Source organism: Perca fluviatilis, chromosome 14, assembly GCF_010015445.1.
Source record: "Perca fluviatilis chromosome 14, GENO_Pfluv_1.0, whole genome shotgun sequence".
Taxonomy (NCBI): domain Eukaryota; kingdom Metazoa; phylum Chordata; class Actinopteri; order Perciformes; family Percidae; genus Perca; species Perca fluviatilis.
This window is the reverse complement of record NC_053125.1, coordinates 31,822,015-31,837,300: the sequence shown is the minus strand read 5'-3', so window position 1 is coordinate 31,837,300 and position 15,286 is coordinate 31,822,015. Positions and strand designations below refer to the sequence as shown.

Genomic DNA, 15,286 nt, shown 5'->3' with positions numbered 1-15,286 from the left:
GAACACACACAGTTTCTTCTGAAAATCAATGAAAACATCTTTACCTCTGCTCCGTCTGATTGGCTGTTTCAGGTTACGTAATATTGTGACATCACTGTATGTGATGTCACCTTCTCAGCTTCTACTTCAGCAGCGGAAATAAACCAAAGTTAACATCAATCTCAATCAATTTAATCATTAACGAGACATCCATAAAGATGGAAACAGGAAGATTATGTGATATGATCAAAAGCTCCAGGCATGTTAAAGGGCCCTCGTGGTGAGGATGATTGGTCAACAACAGAATAGTGATTCATGAGAATCCTGAGAGACTTTTGACTGAAAGAAATTAAATTGAAAATATCAACAGTAAATTTAGATTTTGAGATGCAGCGCAATATGAGTCTTATTGAGACTAACCTTTAGGGTTTCCTAACGGATGCATCTTAGAACCAGGAGAACCAGGAGAACCAGGAGAACCAGGAGAACCAGGACACCCGACGACACCGACTGGAATAAGCGTGCCAGAACTCAAGGGGAAGAGGAGAGGAGCCTGGAGGAGGGGAAGAAGTGGTGAAGCCAGAGGTGGTGGAGGTTGTAGTGGGGGTTGTAGTGGGGGTTGTAGGAGGACTTGTAGTCGTGGGTTTCTCTAAAATGAACAAAAAACGATTTAATTAAAAGCACAGAAATAAAAGTAATCAGATAACACGTTCAGTTATTTCACTGTTCCTCCTTTTTTATGTGAAGCTTTACCTTTTAAACTCCAATGTTGTGTATCATGTCTGTAATTGAGTGAATTCCCTTGGTCTAGTTAGAGGAAGAAATATCTGATATAAAAGTCCCGGCCCTGATGGTCTGTCTAGATTTTGTCATTTGAATATCTATGAAGTATTAAACCTCCTTACAGAGATATATAATATATATGTCTGAACAGTGGCTGTATGGGAGAATCCTTTTATCAGGGTGTGATGTGTCTACTATATAAGAAAGGTGATGAAAATGACATTGATAACTAGACATCTGACTATAATGAACACTGATTATAAAATATTAGCCAAAGTAATTATGAATAGATTAAATGATATATTATTTTAAATTATAGAAAAAGAACAAACGTGTGCCATAAAAGGTAATTTAATGTTGGACAATCTCTGCACATTTAGAGAAATGATGAATGATGACTTCTATATAATCAGGCTGGACCAAAAAAACTTTGATTATATTGCCAGAGACTATCTATGGGCTGTAATGAAGTCTTATGGCTTTCCAGATACCTTTATCCATTTGATCAGATGTCTGTATGTTAAATCTAGTGTGTGTTTTGATGTAAATGGTGTTTTAACAGAACTCTTTAATGTAGAGAGAGGGTGAAACAGGGCTGCCCTCTGAGTGCTGCTTTATACATTCTGGCCATCAGCCCCCTTATTACAACCATTAACTCCAGAGAGTCTCATATCTGGTACATATGTTGGGCTCACGCCCAAAGTTACTGCCATGGCCTATTCAGACGACGTCACAGTTGTTATAAAAAACCAGATGAAGATGGATGTGTTAACTAATCACCTGAACTTGTATGAACTAGCTTCTGGCTAAGTTAAATCATGATAAAACAGAGGGAGTTTGGATTGAAGCTGAAAGTAACAAACGTAATATCAAAATTAAAGTAAAAGATTAAATTAAAATCTTGGGTTTGACCATTTGAAATAGAAACTGTAGTGAGAGAAACTGGGAAACTAAACTATGTGAAGTTAAAGAAGAAGTTAAAAAATGGGAAAATAAAAACACTGATTATAAATGAGAGGGAGAGCCAGACAAGGCCCAGATTATAACCTTATTTACAGTGCCTTCGCGAAAGTATTCGGCCCCTTGAACGTTTCAACCTTTTGCCACATTTCAGGCTTCAAACATAAAGATATAAAACTGTAATTTTTTGTGAAGAATCAACAACAAGTGGGTCCCAATTATGAAGTGGAACGAAATTCATTGGCTATTTCAAACTTTTTAACAAATAAAAACTGAAAAATGGGCGTGCAAAGTTATTCAGCCCCTTTACTTTCAGTGCAGCAAATCTCTCCAGAAGTTCAGTGAGGATCTCTGAATGATCCAATGTTGACCTAAATGACTAATGATGATAAATAGAATCCAGCTGTGTGTAATCAAGTCTCCGTATAAATGCACCTGCTCTGTGATAGTCTCAGAGGTCCGTGTAAAGCGCAGAGAGCATCATGAAGAACAAGGAACACACCAGGCAGGTCCGAGATACTGTTGTGGGAAGTTTAAAGCGGATTTGGATACAAAAAGATTTCCCAAGCTTTAAACATCCCAAGGAGCACTGTGCAAGCGATAATATTGAAATGGGAGGAGTATCAGACCACTACAAATCTACGAACCGGCCCGTCCCTCCTAAACTTTCAGCTCATACAATGAGAAGACTGATCAGAGATGCAGCCAAGAGGCCCATGATCACTCTGGATGAACTGCAGAGATCTACAGCTGAGGTGGGAGACTCTGTCCATAGGACAACAATCAGTCGTATACTGCACAAATCTGGCCTTTATGGAAGAGTGGCAAGAAGAAAGCCATTTCTTAAAGATATCCATAAAAAGTGTTGTTTAAAGTTTGCCAAAAGCCACCTGGGAGACACACCAAACATGTGGAAGAAGGTGCTGTGGTCGGATGAAACCAAAATCGAACTTTTTGGCAACAATGCAAAACGTTATGTTTTGCGCAAAAAGCAACACAGCTCATCACCCTGAACACACCATCCCCACTGTCAAACATGGTGGTGGCAGCATCATGGTTTGGGCCTGCTTTCTTCAGCAGGGACAGGGGAAGATGGTTAACATTGATGGGAAAAATGGATGGAGCCAAATACAGGACCATTCTGGAAGAAAACCTGATGGAGTCTGCAAAAGACCTGAGACTGGGGACGGAGATTTGTCTTCCAACAAGACAATGATCCAAAACATAAAGCAAAATCTACAATGGAATGGTTCACAAATAAACATATCCAGGTGTTAGAATGGCCAAGTCAAAGTCCAGACCTGAATCCAATCGAGAATCTGTGGAAAGAACTGAAAACTGCTGTTCACAAACTCTCTCCATCCAACCTCACTGAGCTCGAGCTGTTTTGCAAGGAGGAATGGGCAAAAATGTCAGTCTCTCGATGTGCAAAACTGATAGAGACATACCCCAGCGACTTACAGCTGTAATCGCAGCAAAAGGTGGCGCTACAAAGTATTAACTTAAAGGGGGCTGAATAATTTTGCACGCCAATATTTCCAGTTTTTATTTGTTTAAAAGGTTTGAAATATCCAATAAATTTCGTTCCACTTCATGATTGTGTCCCACTTGTTGTTGATTCTTCACAAAAAATTACAGTTTTATATCTTTATGTTTGAGGCCTGAAATGTGGCAAAGGTCAGAAAAGTTCAAGGGGCCGAATACTCTTAGCCGCACTCTATGTTGATTTTATGTATGAAATACGAAAACCTTCAAATTGACTGGAATGGCCCTTCCTTAGTAAAATGATTTAAAAAAAAAAAAAATAAATAATGATCATAAATATGGTGGGTATATATATTATAAATATATAAGATACAATGAAGGAACCCAACTTTTGATTTTTTTAAAATAAGAACCTTTCTGAGAGTATTCGTGATGCGAGATGGTGGATGTCTCTAAACAGACTTCCTGTCAGAGCTGTTGTTTTTCTTGTAGTTGCTATGTAACAACAACAAAATGCCCAAAGATTCACTGCAACAGTGATGAGACTCAACAGCATCTTTTAATTGACTGCTACAGAGCAAAAGAAGTCTGGGACAAACTAAAAGGGTATGGTGTAAATGTGATATTTCATTTAAATCTGTCATATACTGTATCATAGATGAAGTATGATCAGATAAGCACAAGGGACTGATACAAATAATCATATGTATTGTTTGTGTTTTAAACTATGGAAAACAAGATGCTGTATGCTACTGTTTTAGATAGTAATGCTGTATGTAAACAGGTGCTCACTGAACTCAGAAGACGAAAACCTTTAGACCATAAACGGCTCCATTCTCATCTTGTGATCTACAGCTCTTTATGAAAGACTCTACGCACAGGATGCATGTTATTAGCTCTTTTTTCTCATGCACTGGTTTGTTTATTGGTGAAGTTTGTTAATGTATTTGTTATTATTATTTTTTTTTCTATGTATGATATGTAGGGTACTTAGTAGTTTGTTTTTGTTACAACTTGTATTTTGTAAAACTTTAATAAAGCTCTTTGAAAAAAAAAAAAAGTAAAGGAGAGGAGAGCTGGGAGAGGGGGTAGGGGCGGGGAGAAGTGGTGAAGCCGAATATTGTGGGAGGACTTGTAGTCGTGGGTTTCTCTAAAATGAACAAAAAAATATTTTATTAAAAGCATAGCAATAAAAGTAAGTAGATAACGTTCAGCTATTTCACTGTTCCTCCTTTTTTTTTATGTGAAGCTTTAGACTTTTAACTTCAATGTTGTGCATCATGTTTGTAATTAAGTGAATTCCCTGGGTCTAGTTTGGTGCGGCAAAATGTAGTGTGAAACAAACAGAACCAAATAAAAAATGATGCCCCCGAATCGCCAAAGTGTACAGAATTGTAGGTGTGAAAGCGGCCTAGTTTGAAGAATGACCTTTAACCTCCTCACCTGTGACAGAGACCCAGCTGGGTGGAGACTCTCCAACACTGCTGATGTGACACTTGTAGAGACCTTCATCAGACCTGGAAACATGGTGGATGGTCATGTGACCTGCAGGCTCAGTCCTGATGAAGGAGCCATCTTTATAGAAACCAGCTGGGAGGTTGGAGGACTTCTTTGTTTTACAGGTCAGAGTGAGGTCTTTTTCCCTCCACACAGGAAGGACAGGACTCTGCAGGATCACTAGTCCACCTCAACACAGAGACAAACTACAGCATGTCATCCATTCACACACAGCTTCATCAATACTGACTCCACAGTCTGATCTTACCAGGGACAGTGATGGTGATGCTGTTACTGGTTGCTCCCTCTCTGGACTCACACCAGTAAACTCCACTGTCCCCTGGGACCACGAAGCTGATTTTACAGGAAGAACCAGCAGGTCTTCCCCAGCCATCTCCACACTGAGTCCTTGTTTCTCTGGTTGTGTTCCTCCTCAGAGTCCATCAGCAGAGCTGTCGTCCTCCCTCACAGCTCAGAGAGACAGATTCATCTTTAAACAGCTGAGAGCTGCTGGGACTCACAGTCAGAGAGGCTGGAGGGAATTGATTGTATTTTCAGCAAAACTAAATTGAATGTCACAAAAAACACATCCCAACATTAAGTTTAACATTATCCTCTAGCTGCTTACGTTTGCCGGCGTGCGGTTACTGTATGGAGGTATTTGCAAAACAGACTAAAAAAGGTTAGAGCTAAATTGAAATAATGGTCTTTATGGGTATATCCCGTTCCCTGTATCTTACTGCCTGATTCGGTCACAAAGTACTCCAAAGATGATTTTCACGTGTTATCTAGCAGGGAGTTCTTCTCTATTTCTTAAAGATATTTGTGTGTCTTCTGTCCTACCAGAATAATAGTTTTTTTTCTGTTCTGGGTTTTTGGGTTTAAGTCTGTGGCCCAACAGGTAAATTAGTTCTCCAAGCTAAACATTTGCAGCCCAGTTAAATTGTATCTACGGGCGCAGGACGTTTCTACCGAAAGTTATTGAAAAACAAACACTGTGATTGGGTCTATAATGTTGATGATTTCACATGAGTTTGGAGTTTTTGCTACTTCAAAGCTGGTTTAAAATTAAACTGGAACTCTTTTTATAGTAACAAGTTCTTAACCCAAACCTGCAAAAGTGCAAAAAAAAAAAATGATTTACAGTTATAAAATGGGTAGCTCAAATCAAGCAATTTGATTGGTTCATAAATACATTACAATGATACAATAACCACATACAATGCCTATGAAGTCCTTTGCACAATAAGGTTCACTCCGCACCTGAAAAAAAAAATGTAAGACTAAAAATCACATAGCCGGAGCCACAGAGGGAAGCTGTTAATCTGCACACGCCATGATACAGAGCTGGTTTGAAATCAGCCAAGTATCTCCTTACGTGTAGGCTCACTAGATTTAGAATATTTTCAGTGCTTCACCTTGCTGTCAGACTCCCCTTTACAACTGGGAACTGAAGCCGTTATCTCTGATCTCTTCAAATTCACCAGACTCTTTTGATAAAAACAGTGATTTTCCCACGCAGGACATGGGAAATGCTGCTCTACCTCCATCTCTTAGTTAGTTTATTGGGTGACTTTCTTTAGTGTACAGCTAAATAATTAGTCTGTGCTAGCCAGTGGTGGATCTAGAAAACTTTATGGGGTGGTGAAAGGTCTTGGCAGGTTGGCATTGGAAGACATAACTTTTGTGACAAATAAAGGAAAAACTGTAAAACTGCAGAAAAACTGTAAAAAAAAAAACAAACAAAAAAATATATAGTGTATGCACATCTTTACATACCTAACCCTATAAAACAGAATATAAATAGCCAAAGGCATTTACTGAGTGACATGACATGTTATCCTACTGTACTACAATTTCTATGGAACAAGAACCAAAAGGATAGCATGTGGTCCAAGGGGAATGCGCGGCCTACCCTCTTCCTCCCTGTCATCTTCATCTGCCTCCTCCTGATCACTCCCTGCCTCTGTCCCTCTCTTCATCCCTCACAGTCAAATCTTCCTTTTCCTCTTCTCTTTCCCTTATTTCTGCATCTCCTTCTGTGGTCTTTTTCCTTCTCTGCCCCTCCTGGACTCTCCTGTTTATTGCCTTCTCCTTCTTCATTTCCCTCCTCCTCTTCCTCCTGTGCACTTCTCTAAATTTTTTTTTTTTTCAAAAAACGTCAATATCCCCACTTTTAGCGTTCCTTTTGCTTTTAGGCTCCAGCTAATCTCTCCAGCCACTCTGGCCTGTACAAGGTATGATGGAAAAGCTCTGGTTATCGCTTGTATTACATTACACTGTAGGGCCCTGTAGCTAATAAGTAGGCCTAGCCTTTAACAAATATACAAAATCAGAAGAGATTTAGTACATGCACACAGCAGTTATGTTTAGACTAGCCTTCTTCATCCCATTGTATTTGTTGTTTTCCCAGTTTGACAGTAAAGGATGTCACCTGGTTTAATTTGTGCGACCTTATTGCCGCGTGATATGTGAGAAGTGGATTTTATAGTAGCCTACTTCTTAACCAATCATATACAAATGATGGGTCTCAGCAAGCTCTGTGTACTGTGTTGTCAACGTACCGCCACCGAAACAGAGACCCTATGTAAACGTTGTGAATTCAAACATGGCAGGTTTTTATTTTTTGTGTTAAGCTGTTCTTGTTTTTACTAAAATCAAAACTTACCAAAGGGCAGAATGCTCTTACAAAGCACAAAAGGGGACGATTTGACTTTTGGCTAACACTGAACCCGCTTTTAGCATACATTACATTCATTACAAATGTAACTTTAAAAACGTTTTATTAAAAGCAATAACTTACTTCAATAATTAGCTAGATCAGGACCCAGACATGTTATGGTGAACCCCAAACATTAAGTCCTTCTAAAATCGAAAAAAATATGAAGAATTAGTTATACTTGATAGAAAATGCAAATATAATTTGAGAAACTGTGAGCAGAAAGGCACAAACTCAACTAAAATATCCAGACTGTGTGTGTGTGGCATTTTATTTTAAAGATAATTTGGCATTTGAACCCTTTTACAGTGTGTCTCTCTCGAAAAAACAAAAAAATCAATCTTTTCAACAGACTTTACTATTAACCCCGATCACTTTTAGACTGTGGATAATTTTACTAACCTGAGTTTGTTCTGCAGCAGAGCAGTGAGGTCAACACTAAAATGATAAACAAGATCCACATCAGAAAATATACACTGGTTGATTCTAACTTTGCTGTGTGATAAGACAAGACAAGTATCACAGTATATTTGTGTCTAAATGCAAGTGATAGGACCAGTAGAAGGTCAGAGACTCAAAAAGATGATCTTGTTTGGGTAATCTTGTTTTTGATTTCATTTTCATTTCATTTTCATTTCATTTTCATTTCATTTTCATTTCATTTTCATTTTCATTTCATTAAGTATTCTCTTCATCATTAATAATTATATTGATTGCAATCTGACCAGCTCAGAGTTACTTACGGAGCTGAAGACATGTTTCCTTCATTCTCCCTCTTGGTGATGTGAAAAGAAACACTTAGAATCTTTTGTCAGAGCAGTTAGAGCCTCCCACTTCCTCTTTGACTGGAGTGTATTGGCTGTGCAGTTTTCTCTCCAGTACATGACAGGGAATAGGTCATTTAGTTAAGTTAACCTTTGACTTCAGACACAACACAGAGTCATGTCACCTGCAGGGGTGTATCAGTGGGCAGTTAGCGGAGTGGCATTCGGGAGAGTTGGGACTTTTTCCCGGTGGGCCGGTAGTGTTTCAAGGCGGCAAGGGCTGGTCTGATAATAGTTATACATTGCAAGTTTGTACCAACACCTGCTCAACCCGAACAGCAGGCCTCAGCAGCCTCTCTTCAATAATAATGTATACTTCATGTATACTTTATACTGATTAATCCTGCAAGGGGAAATTACAATGTTTTCACTCTGTTGTTATTGCAAACAGGCCTGAATTACACACCACATGCTCAGTACCTAAACATGCTACACACACACTAATGGAGAGATGTCAGAGTGAGGGAACTGCCCATTGCCCATGGCCCCGAGCAGTTGTGGGGTTTGGTGCCTTGCTCAAGAGCACCTTGGCAGTGCGCCAGGAGGTGAACTGGCACCTCTCCAGCTCCCAGTAGTGATGTGTGATACCACTTAATTCCTATTCGATCCGATACCACGCACCCAGGCTGGTATTGCCGATACCGATACCAATACCAATACTTTTACGTATTTTATTTGTAGTGTGATGTGACAACTAGTTTAAAGTAAAGTAAAAAGTAGGCGCGTAGGCTTACCAATTCCAAATTATAGCTGCATAATGACAAGACAATAAACTACTCTCATATTATTTAATTATAAAGAAAATCTCAGAACAAACTGCTTTCTGTTAGCTTGTTGTAAGAATGCTGGGATTCCGGGGAACTCTTGAACATTAAAAAACTAAAGCCTTAACAGACGTGAATAACTTTACCACAGTCAGTGATAACGCGACTATCACGCTATCTCCCTGTACCTGGAGAACTTCTGCCGCTGCTGCCAAATGACTCACTGATTGAAGTCTGTCTTGCCTTAGCACCTTGCGTCTTCTGCCCTGGACCTCCTCCTCAGACTGACGCTATATTATATCATCATATTCACTCTTTTGACTCAGATGTTTAGCAAGGTTTGTAGTGTTACCACTGTATTTCACTGTCTTTTCCCACACACTCCTGTGCAGACTACAGTCTTCGTAGAAGGGAAATTAAAGAAGGGCTGCTGCTGCAGCGGCCGGCTCCGTCACAGAGCCGCTGTGCACACAACTGACCGGCGGAAGGAGAAGTAGTTCCTTCCCCTAACCGGATATAATTAGACTTTTCTGGTGACAACAAGTTACTAATGATAACATAAAAACTCCAAATTACTGAGTTTAAATATCGATCTTTTTATATGAGAATCGATACTAGAGCAGGAGACGTTGGGATCGTAAATATCGATACTTGGTAGGTGTTACGGTCCACGAGCAACTACAATCTGTCCCAGCCACGCTCGACTAAAGTCAAGAGGTGACCGTGCTTCGCTGTTGTTGGTCCTAAGCTGTGGAATAGTCTCCCCGTCTCCTTGAGATCGCTGTCATCTTTATATGAGTTTAAACTCAAACTAAAGTTTTATCTCTTGGGAGCGTGCATTTATTTAAATTCTTATTTTTTATCTATGTTTTTCTGTTGTCTGAAGGATGTTTTATTTTATTTTCTTATCTGACTTCTTATGGGAAGCACAGTGGTCAACTTCAGTTGTGTTTACTGGTGCTATATAAATAAAATGAAATGAAAAAAAATGATACTTTAGTATCGATCCGCACATCACTAGCTCCCAGTTCACCACCATACTTTGGTCCATATGGGGACTTGAACCAACAACCCTCTGGTTCTCAATCCAACTCCCTACTGACACAGGGTAATCAGAAAGCACTAACAAAGTGCAGGTCAAAACCATGTCTATGATATTCAGAAATATAGGGGAGATCGGTGTGTGGCCCCTCCCCAAATGGCATAGCCCTGGCTGGCCTGTGACGTAAAGCCATTGAACACCTCTGTTTTTCTCGTCACGTTTGGAAGTCTATCAGTAACGTTAACAGACAGCGTCTGAGTCTAATGATGGAAAGCCAAAAAGAAAAGGGAAAGGTGCGCTGAGAAAGTCAGACCCAAAAAGGAAAAAAATTATGGAGGAGGAGGCAGCAAAATGTTCCCGGCATCAACGAGTCAAATCTGTAGCTGTGTGTAGCCTATTGCCTTGAGCAACCAAAGCTAGAAGTACACATTGGGTTATGAAGATATTATACCTAATCAGTTTAAAACTCTAGCGGTGCGGAGGAGTGCAGAGCAGCACGTCAGGTCGCTAGTCACGCGTAACGTTACTCCTGCTGTGGCTCCAGCCTGGAGTAACGTTACAGAACAATGGCAGCAGAGCCGGAGCTCTCCATCCACTGCTCCGAGCACCCAGAACGGCCGCGAGGGGCGCTAATACGATCACTTATATGCTACCCCGTAAAAATAAAACTGAGGAAGAAGAGAAGGCCTACATCAGGGCGAAATCAAATCGCCAGCAGATCAGGCTCTCCGGAACGTCGAAAGGAGTCATTAGGTTTCCATTAAAGTCAGTGTGTGTATTTCCACTGACTGCAGAACGTCCCAGTTCCATCAGTCCCCAGCCCTACAGCTTGAAAACACAGCACAGAGTTGTTTCCCCTCTACTCCTCTGGATGGAAACTAACTGTTGTTGGTTTTGTGGTTCTACTTCACGTGAATTCGTGAAATTCGTGAATTCGGAAACTTGTGGGTCCTCGTGACTACAGCTGTCGGCCGCACGCCGGGCCGGGATTCGCAAATCCGGACCCGGTAGGTATGATGATGCGAGCGGAGCACGCAGTACACGCAGCGGAGCCGGTCCGCAGCCGTTACGCCGAGCGCGTGTCAGCCGGCGTGTGTGGTCCGTTTATATTTCCGGCCCCATGTTAACAGGTTAGATCTTACACACTGCCTGCTAGAGACGCGCATTCCCGGCACGGCTCGAGACGCGCGCCTGAGATGCGGCCTGCTAGAAATAGAACCGAGCGCCTATTTTATTTTTATTTTTTTCGATTTTCTATTATTGCACCTGTTAATACAGAAGGAAATATTCTGGAGCCTATTTTGCCGTCAATACTGCCGAGCGTTGTCTTTGCTGTAATCAGATCAGTATATGTTTAACATGGTATTTCATTTTGTCAATGGGAAACATCCATGTGTCCAGACAAGGCTAGCAGCAGCAGCCCGCGTCAGACATGTTTCTGGTGTGTAAAGACAGACAAAATTCACACAGCTGACACGGAGATGACACGCAACAGAAACATCCACGCACGCTCCACGCCTGCAGTGTGTAACCGGCCTTAGACGTGACAATGGGGTAGTAAAACGTAAGGGGAAAGGTGGATGTGTGAAAAATTCAAAGAAGAGAGGGCCAAATCTCTCTCGACTGATGCAGCAAAATGCAAAAACTCACAGAGTGACATGATGACGGAAATTATAACTGGACCAATGCGCTGTCAATCTTGTATCCTGGTTGTTGATTGGTTAGAGAGGATGTCCTCCTTTGGAGCATCATACCATATTACGTGTTTTGGCCAATAACAGATGAGCATGAATAAATGAAGTACATTAAATTGATATAGGAGATCCCACCCCTACAGTCGTCTAGAAGAAGACAGCAGAGTTCTTCCTCCCCTGCCTCCTCTGGCCCCAAAGACTGGCCTATTATTATTACCTCAAATATTGTTCACTAATCTGCCTAAATCTGTGTTAGTGAGCACTTCTCCTTTGCCGAGATAATCCATCCACCTCACAGGTGTGGCATATCAAGATGCTGATTAGACAGCAGGATTATTACACAGGTGTGCCTTAGGCTGGCCACAATAAAAGGCCACTCTAAAATGTGAAGTTTTATGTGAATTATGATGCCCTATTTTTCAGTTCTATATCCTTTTTGTTCTTTGTCCACAGTTTTACACAAAGCTATTAAACTGCCAAAATCAACACATGAGCCTGTTCATTGGAGCTTGATTAGGAGAGTGTTTAGCTGTCTGATTAGCTGAGTATGCGTTGTGTGGACAACACTTAGTGAGGACATAACACAAATGCCATCAATAAAATGCACCTGTGTTTGTTGTCCATAACATATGCCTGCCCATACCATAACCCCACCGCCACCATGGGTCACTCGATCCACAACATTGACATCAGCAAACCGTTCACCCACACAACGCCATACACGCTGTCTGCCAGTTGGATGTACTGCCAAATTCTCTGAAATGCCTTTGGAGATGGCTTATGGTAGAGAAATGAACATTCAATTCACGGGCAACAGCTCGCGGGACATTCCTGCAGTCAACATGCCAATTGCACACTCCCTCAAAACTTGCAACATCTGTGGCATTGTGCTGTGTGATAAAACTGCACATTTTAGAGTAGCCTTTTATTGTGGCCATCCTAAGGCACACCTGTGTAATAATCATGCTGTCTAATCAGCATCTTGATATTCCACACCTGTGAGGTGGATGGATTATCTCGGTAAATGAGAAGTTCTCACTAACACAGATTTAGACAGATTGGTGAACAATATTTGAGAGAAATAAGCATTTTGTGTACATAGAAAAAGTCTTAGAGCTTTGAGTTCAGCTCATGAAAAATGGGGGCAAAAACAAAAGGTGTACGTTTATAATTTTGGTCAGTGTATTTTGATATCCCTTTTGCCTCTCAATAACAGAGCAGGAGCAAACTTCTCTGCCTCTATGGACCACCTAGAAACCCCAGGACTCCCCTGAGAGGCAGACTGAAGTAGCGACCAAAAAAAAAACTTTTTGTAGTTATATGGTTTTATAGGAATAGCTCATTATATTTCCACATTTGGAGGAAATTTTATTCTCTATTCTCTTTCAGTCTCATTTTTCTGTAAGTACATGTGTGCATGTAAAAGTAGTCACTGTTGTTTTGGGTAGTGTGTACACAGTGTACCCTGTACAACACCAGTGTGTAACAGTGACGTGTAGAGTAACTGTCTCAGTGCTTGAATTATCTTTTTGTCTTTAAGGTGGTCTCTTTATGGTCAGGGCCCTAAAGTATATAATCCGTTTTTCGTTTTAAACCAAAACGAAAAAAAAAAACGGTCGATGTTGCGTTTTTTGTTTTTTAAACCAAAAATGGAAAAACAAAACTATGAGCTCCGTTTTCTCGTTTTTCCAATGTCCATACAAATTAAAAATTAACTGGAAAACTGCTTTTTTTTCAACTGTTGTTTTTGTTATTCATTTTTCCGTTTTAACCCAAGAGCGAGAATATGGGCCCATTTTTATAATGTGCATAATCATTGAAAATCTGATGGAACACAGGTCTCGTTTATAATGTTATTTTGGTCTTACGTGTTAAGTCAAAGTTGACTAAACCCATGCGCTCTGGACAGGAAGTAACATTAACGTGTCAAAATAAAAGCATGAGAGCTGTAATAACTGCCAGAAGAACGAGGCTTTTATGAATACATTGTTTGCCTGTAGCTTGTCAGATTAGGCTAAAGTTAGCTATTTAGGGTTATATAAAGTATTTCATTATTTAATAATAATTTTAAAATCACATGAAAATCTACATTCATCTATTATTAGCCTGTGTGGCAGTTATTGACTAGTTACTCTAATCTTACACCAGCCAGTAAAAGGCATCTAACACTTGTGTTGTCTTCGTGTTAAATGTGTCATGTTTTCAAAGTTTCTTATAAGAAATATGGTCTTCTCTTTCAACCAAATTAACCAAAAATAACATGCATTGTTCCCTTCCATGCTCTTTGCAAGTAAATTAATATTCACACATTTCATACAATTTGGGGTGTTTTATTCAATTTTATAGCAGTTATGGTCTTCCTGGGCGAATTTTAACCTGGTAGTGCGCGCACATTGAGCATTACAGTAGATAAACACATAGGACACATACATATTTACAAGTATGTGCATGCACACACACACACACACACACACCTACTACTAAGAACCCGGGTCTGTCCAAGGTTTCTTCCTAAAAGGGAGTTTTTCCTCACCCCCCTGTCACTTTACGCATTTCATGCATGCTCTTGAGGGGAATCACTGGAATTGTTAGGTTATTATAAATTGTTGGGTTATTATAAATTATACATGTGGTCTAGACCTACTCTATCTGTAAAGTGTCCTGAGATAACTCCTGTTATGATTTGATTCTATAAATTAAATGGAATTGAATATACCAGTCTGTTATAATCAACTAATTGTATATCCTCATTTTACTTAGAAATTAGGTATAATTCATGTAAATGAGGTCTGTTGACCATGAATGCAAAAAAATAAGTGTAAAATTAATGATTACTTCACGCTTTATGAAATGGTCAATTTTGATATGCCAATAACATTTATAATGACATCAAATTTAAATAAGACAACACAAGGGCTAAACCACTTGACCACTTAAATGAAAAGGCTTTTTTATTGCAACTCTGCAGAATATTCATGTGACATGGTTGACCATCTTAACTGCCATTACAGTTTTTTACAATCACTTTGGCACTAATTTCAGAACCTTGGACGTCATTTTTTCAAAACTCTGGACACAAAACTCACAACCAATGATCAAAATAGACATTTTTCAAAACACTAACACTTTTTTCAGTTGCTTGGATACAATACACATAAACCTAAGATCATTTGTTCATTTAACAAAGATCAGCTGTTCAATAAGACATAACTTAACATCAAAGTACTACTATTTCAAAAAGCAATTCACACATGACATTCCAGATGATTGTCTATTCATTTCATTACAATCATCTAACTATCAATTCATACAACTGCTCAAAATGTTAAGTAACTGTTGCATAATGCATAGTGTATGGAAACAGACAAGATCATGAAAGTTTCAAGATAACGAGATTCACTGTCACCAGTTAGCTTGAGCGGGAACCAATTAGGACTACATGATCTGTGGATGTAATATTTCATCATCCTTCTTTACTGTAATGTACTATTGTTTACTGTATCAGACACTGTTTCTATGGTCTCACATAGGCTACCACT

The 15,286-nt window shown here is 39.8% G+C and overlaps 1 pseudogene; it reads right to left on the bottom strand.

Moving 5' to 3' along the window:
* Positions 1 to 405: 405 nt before the first annotated feature.
* Positions 406 to 15,286, bottom strand: part of LOC120572864 — a 642,621-nt pseudogene continuing 627,740 nt past the window's right edge.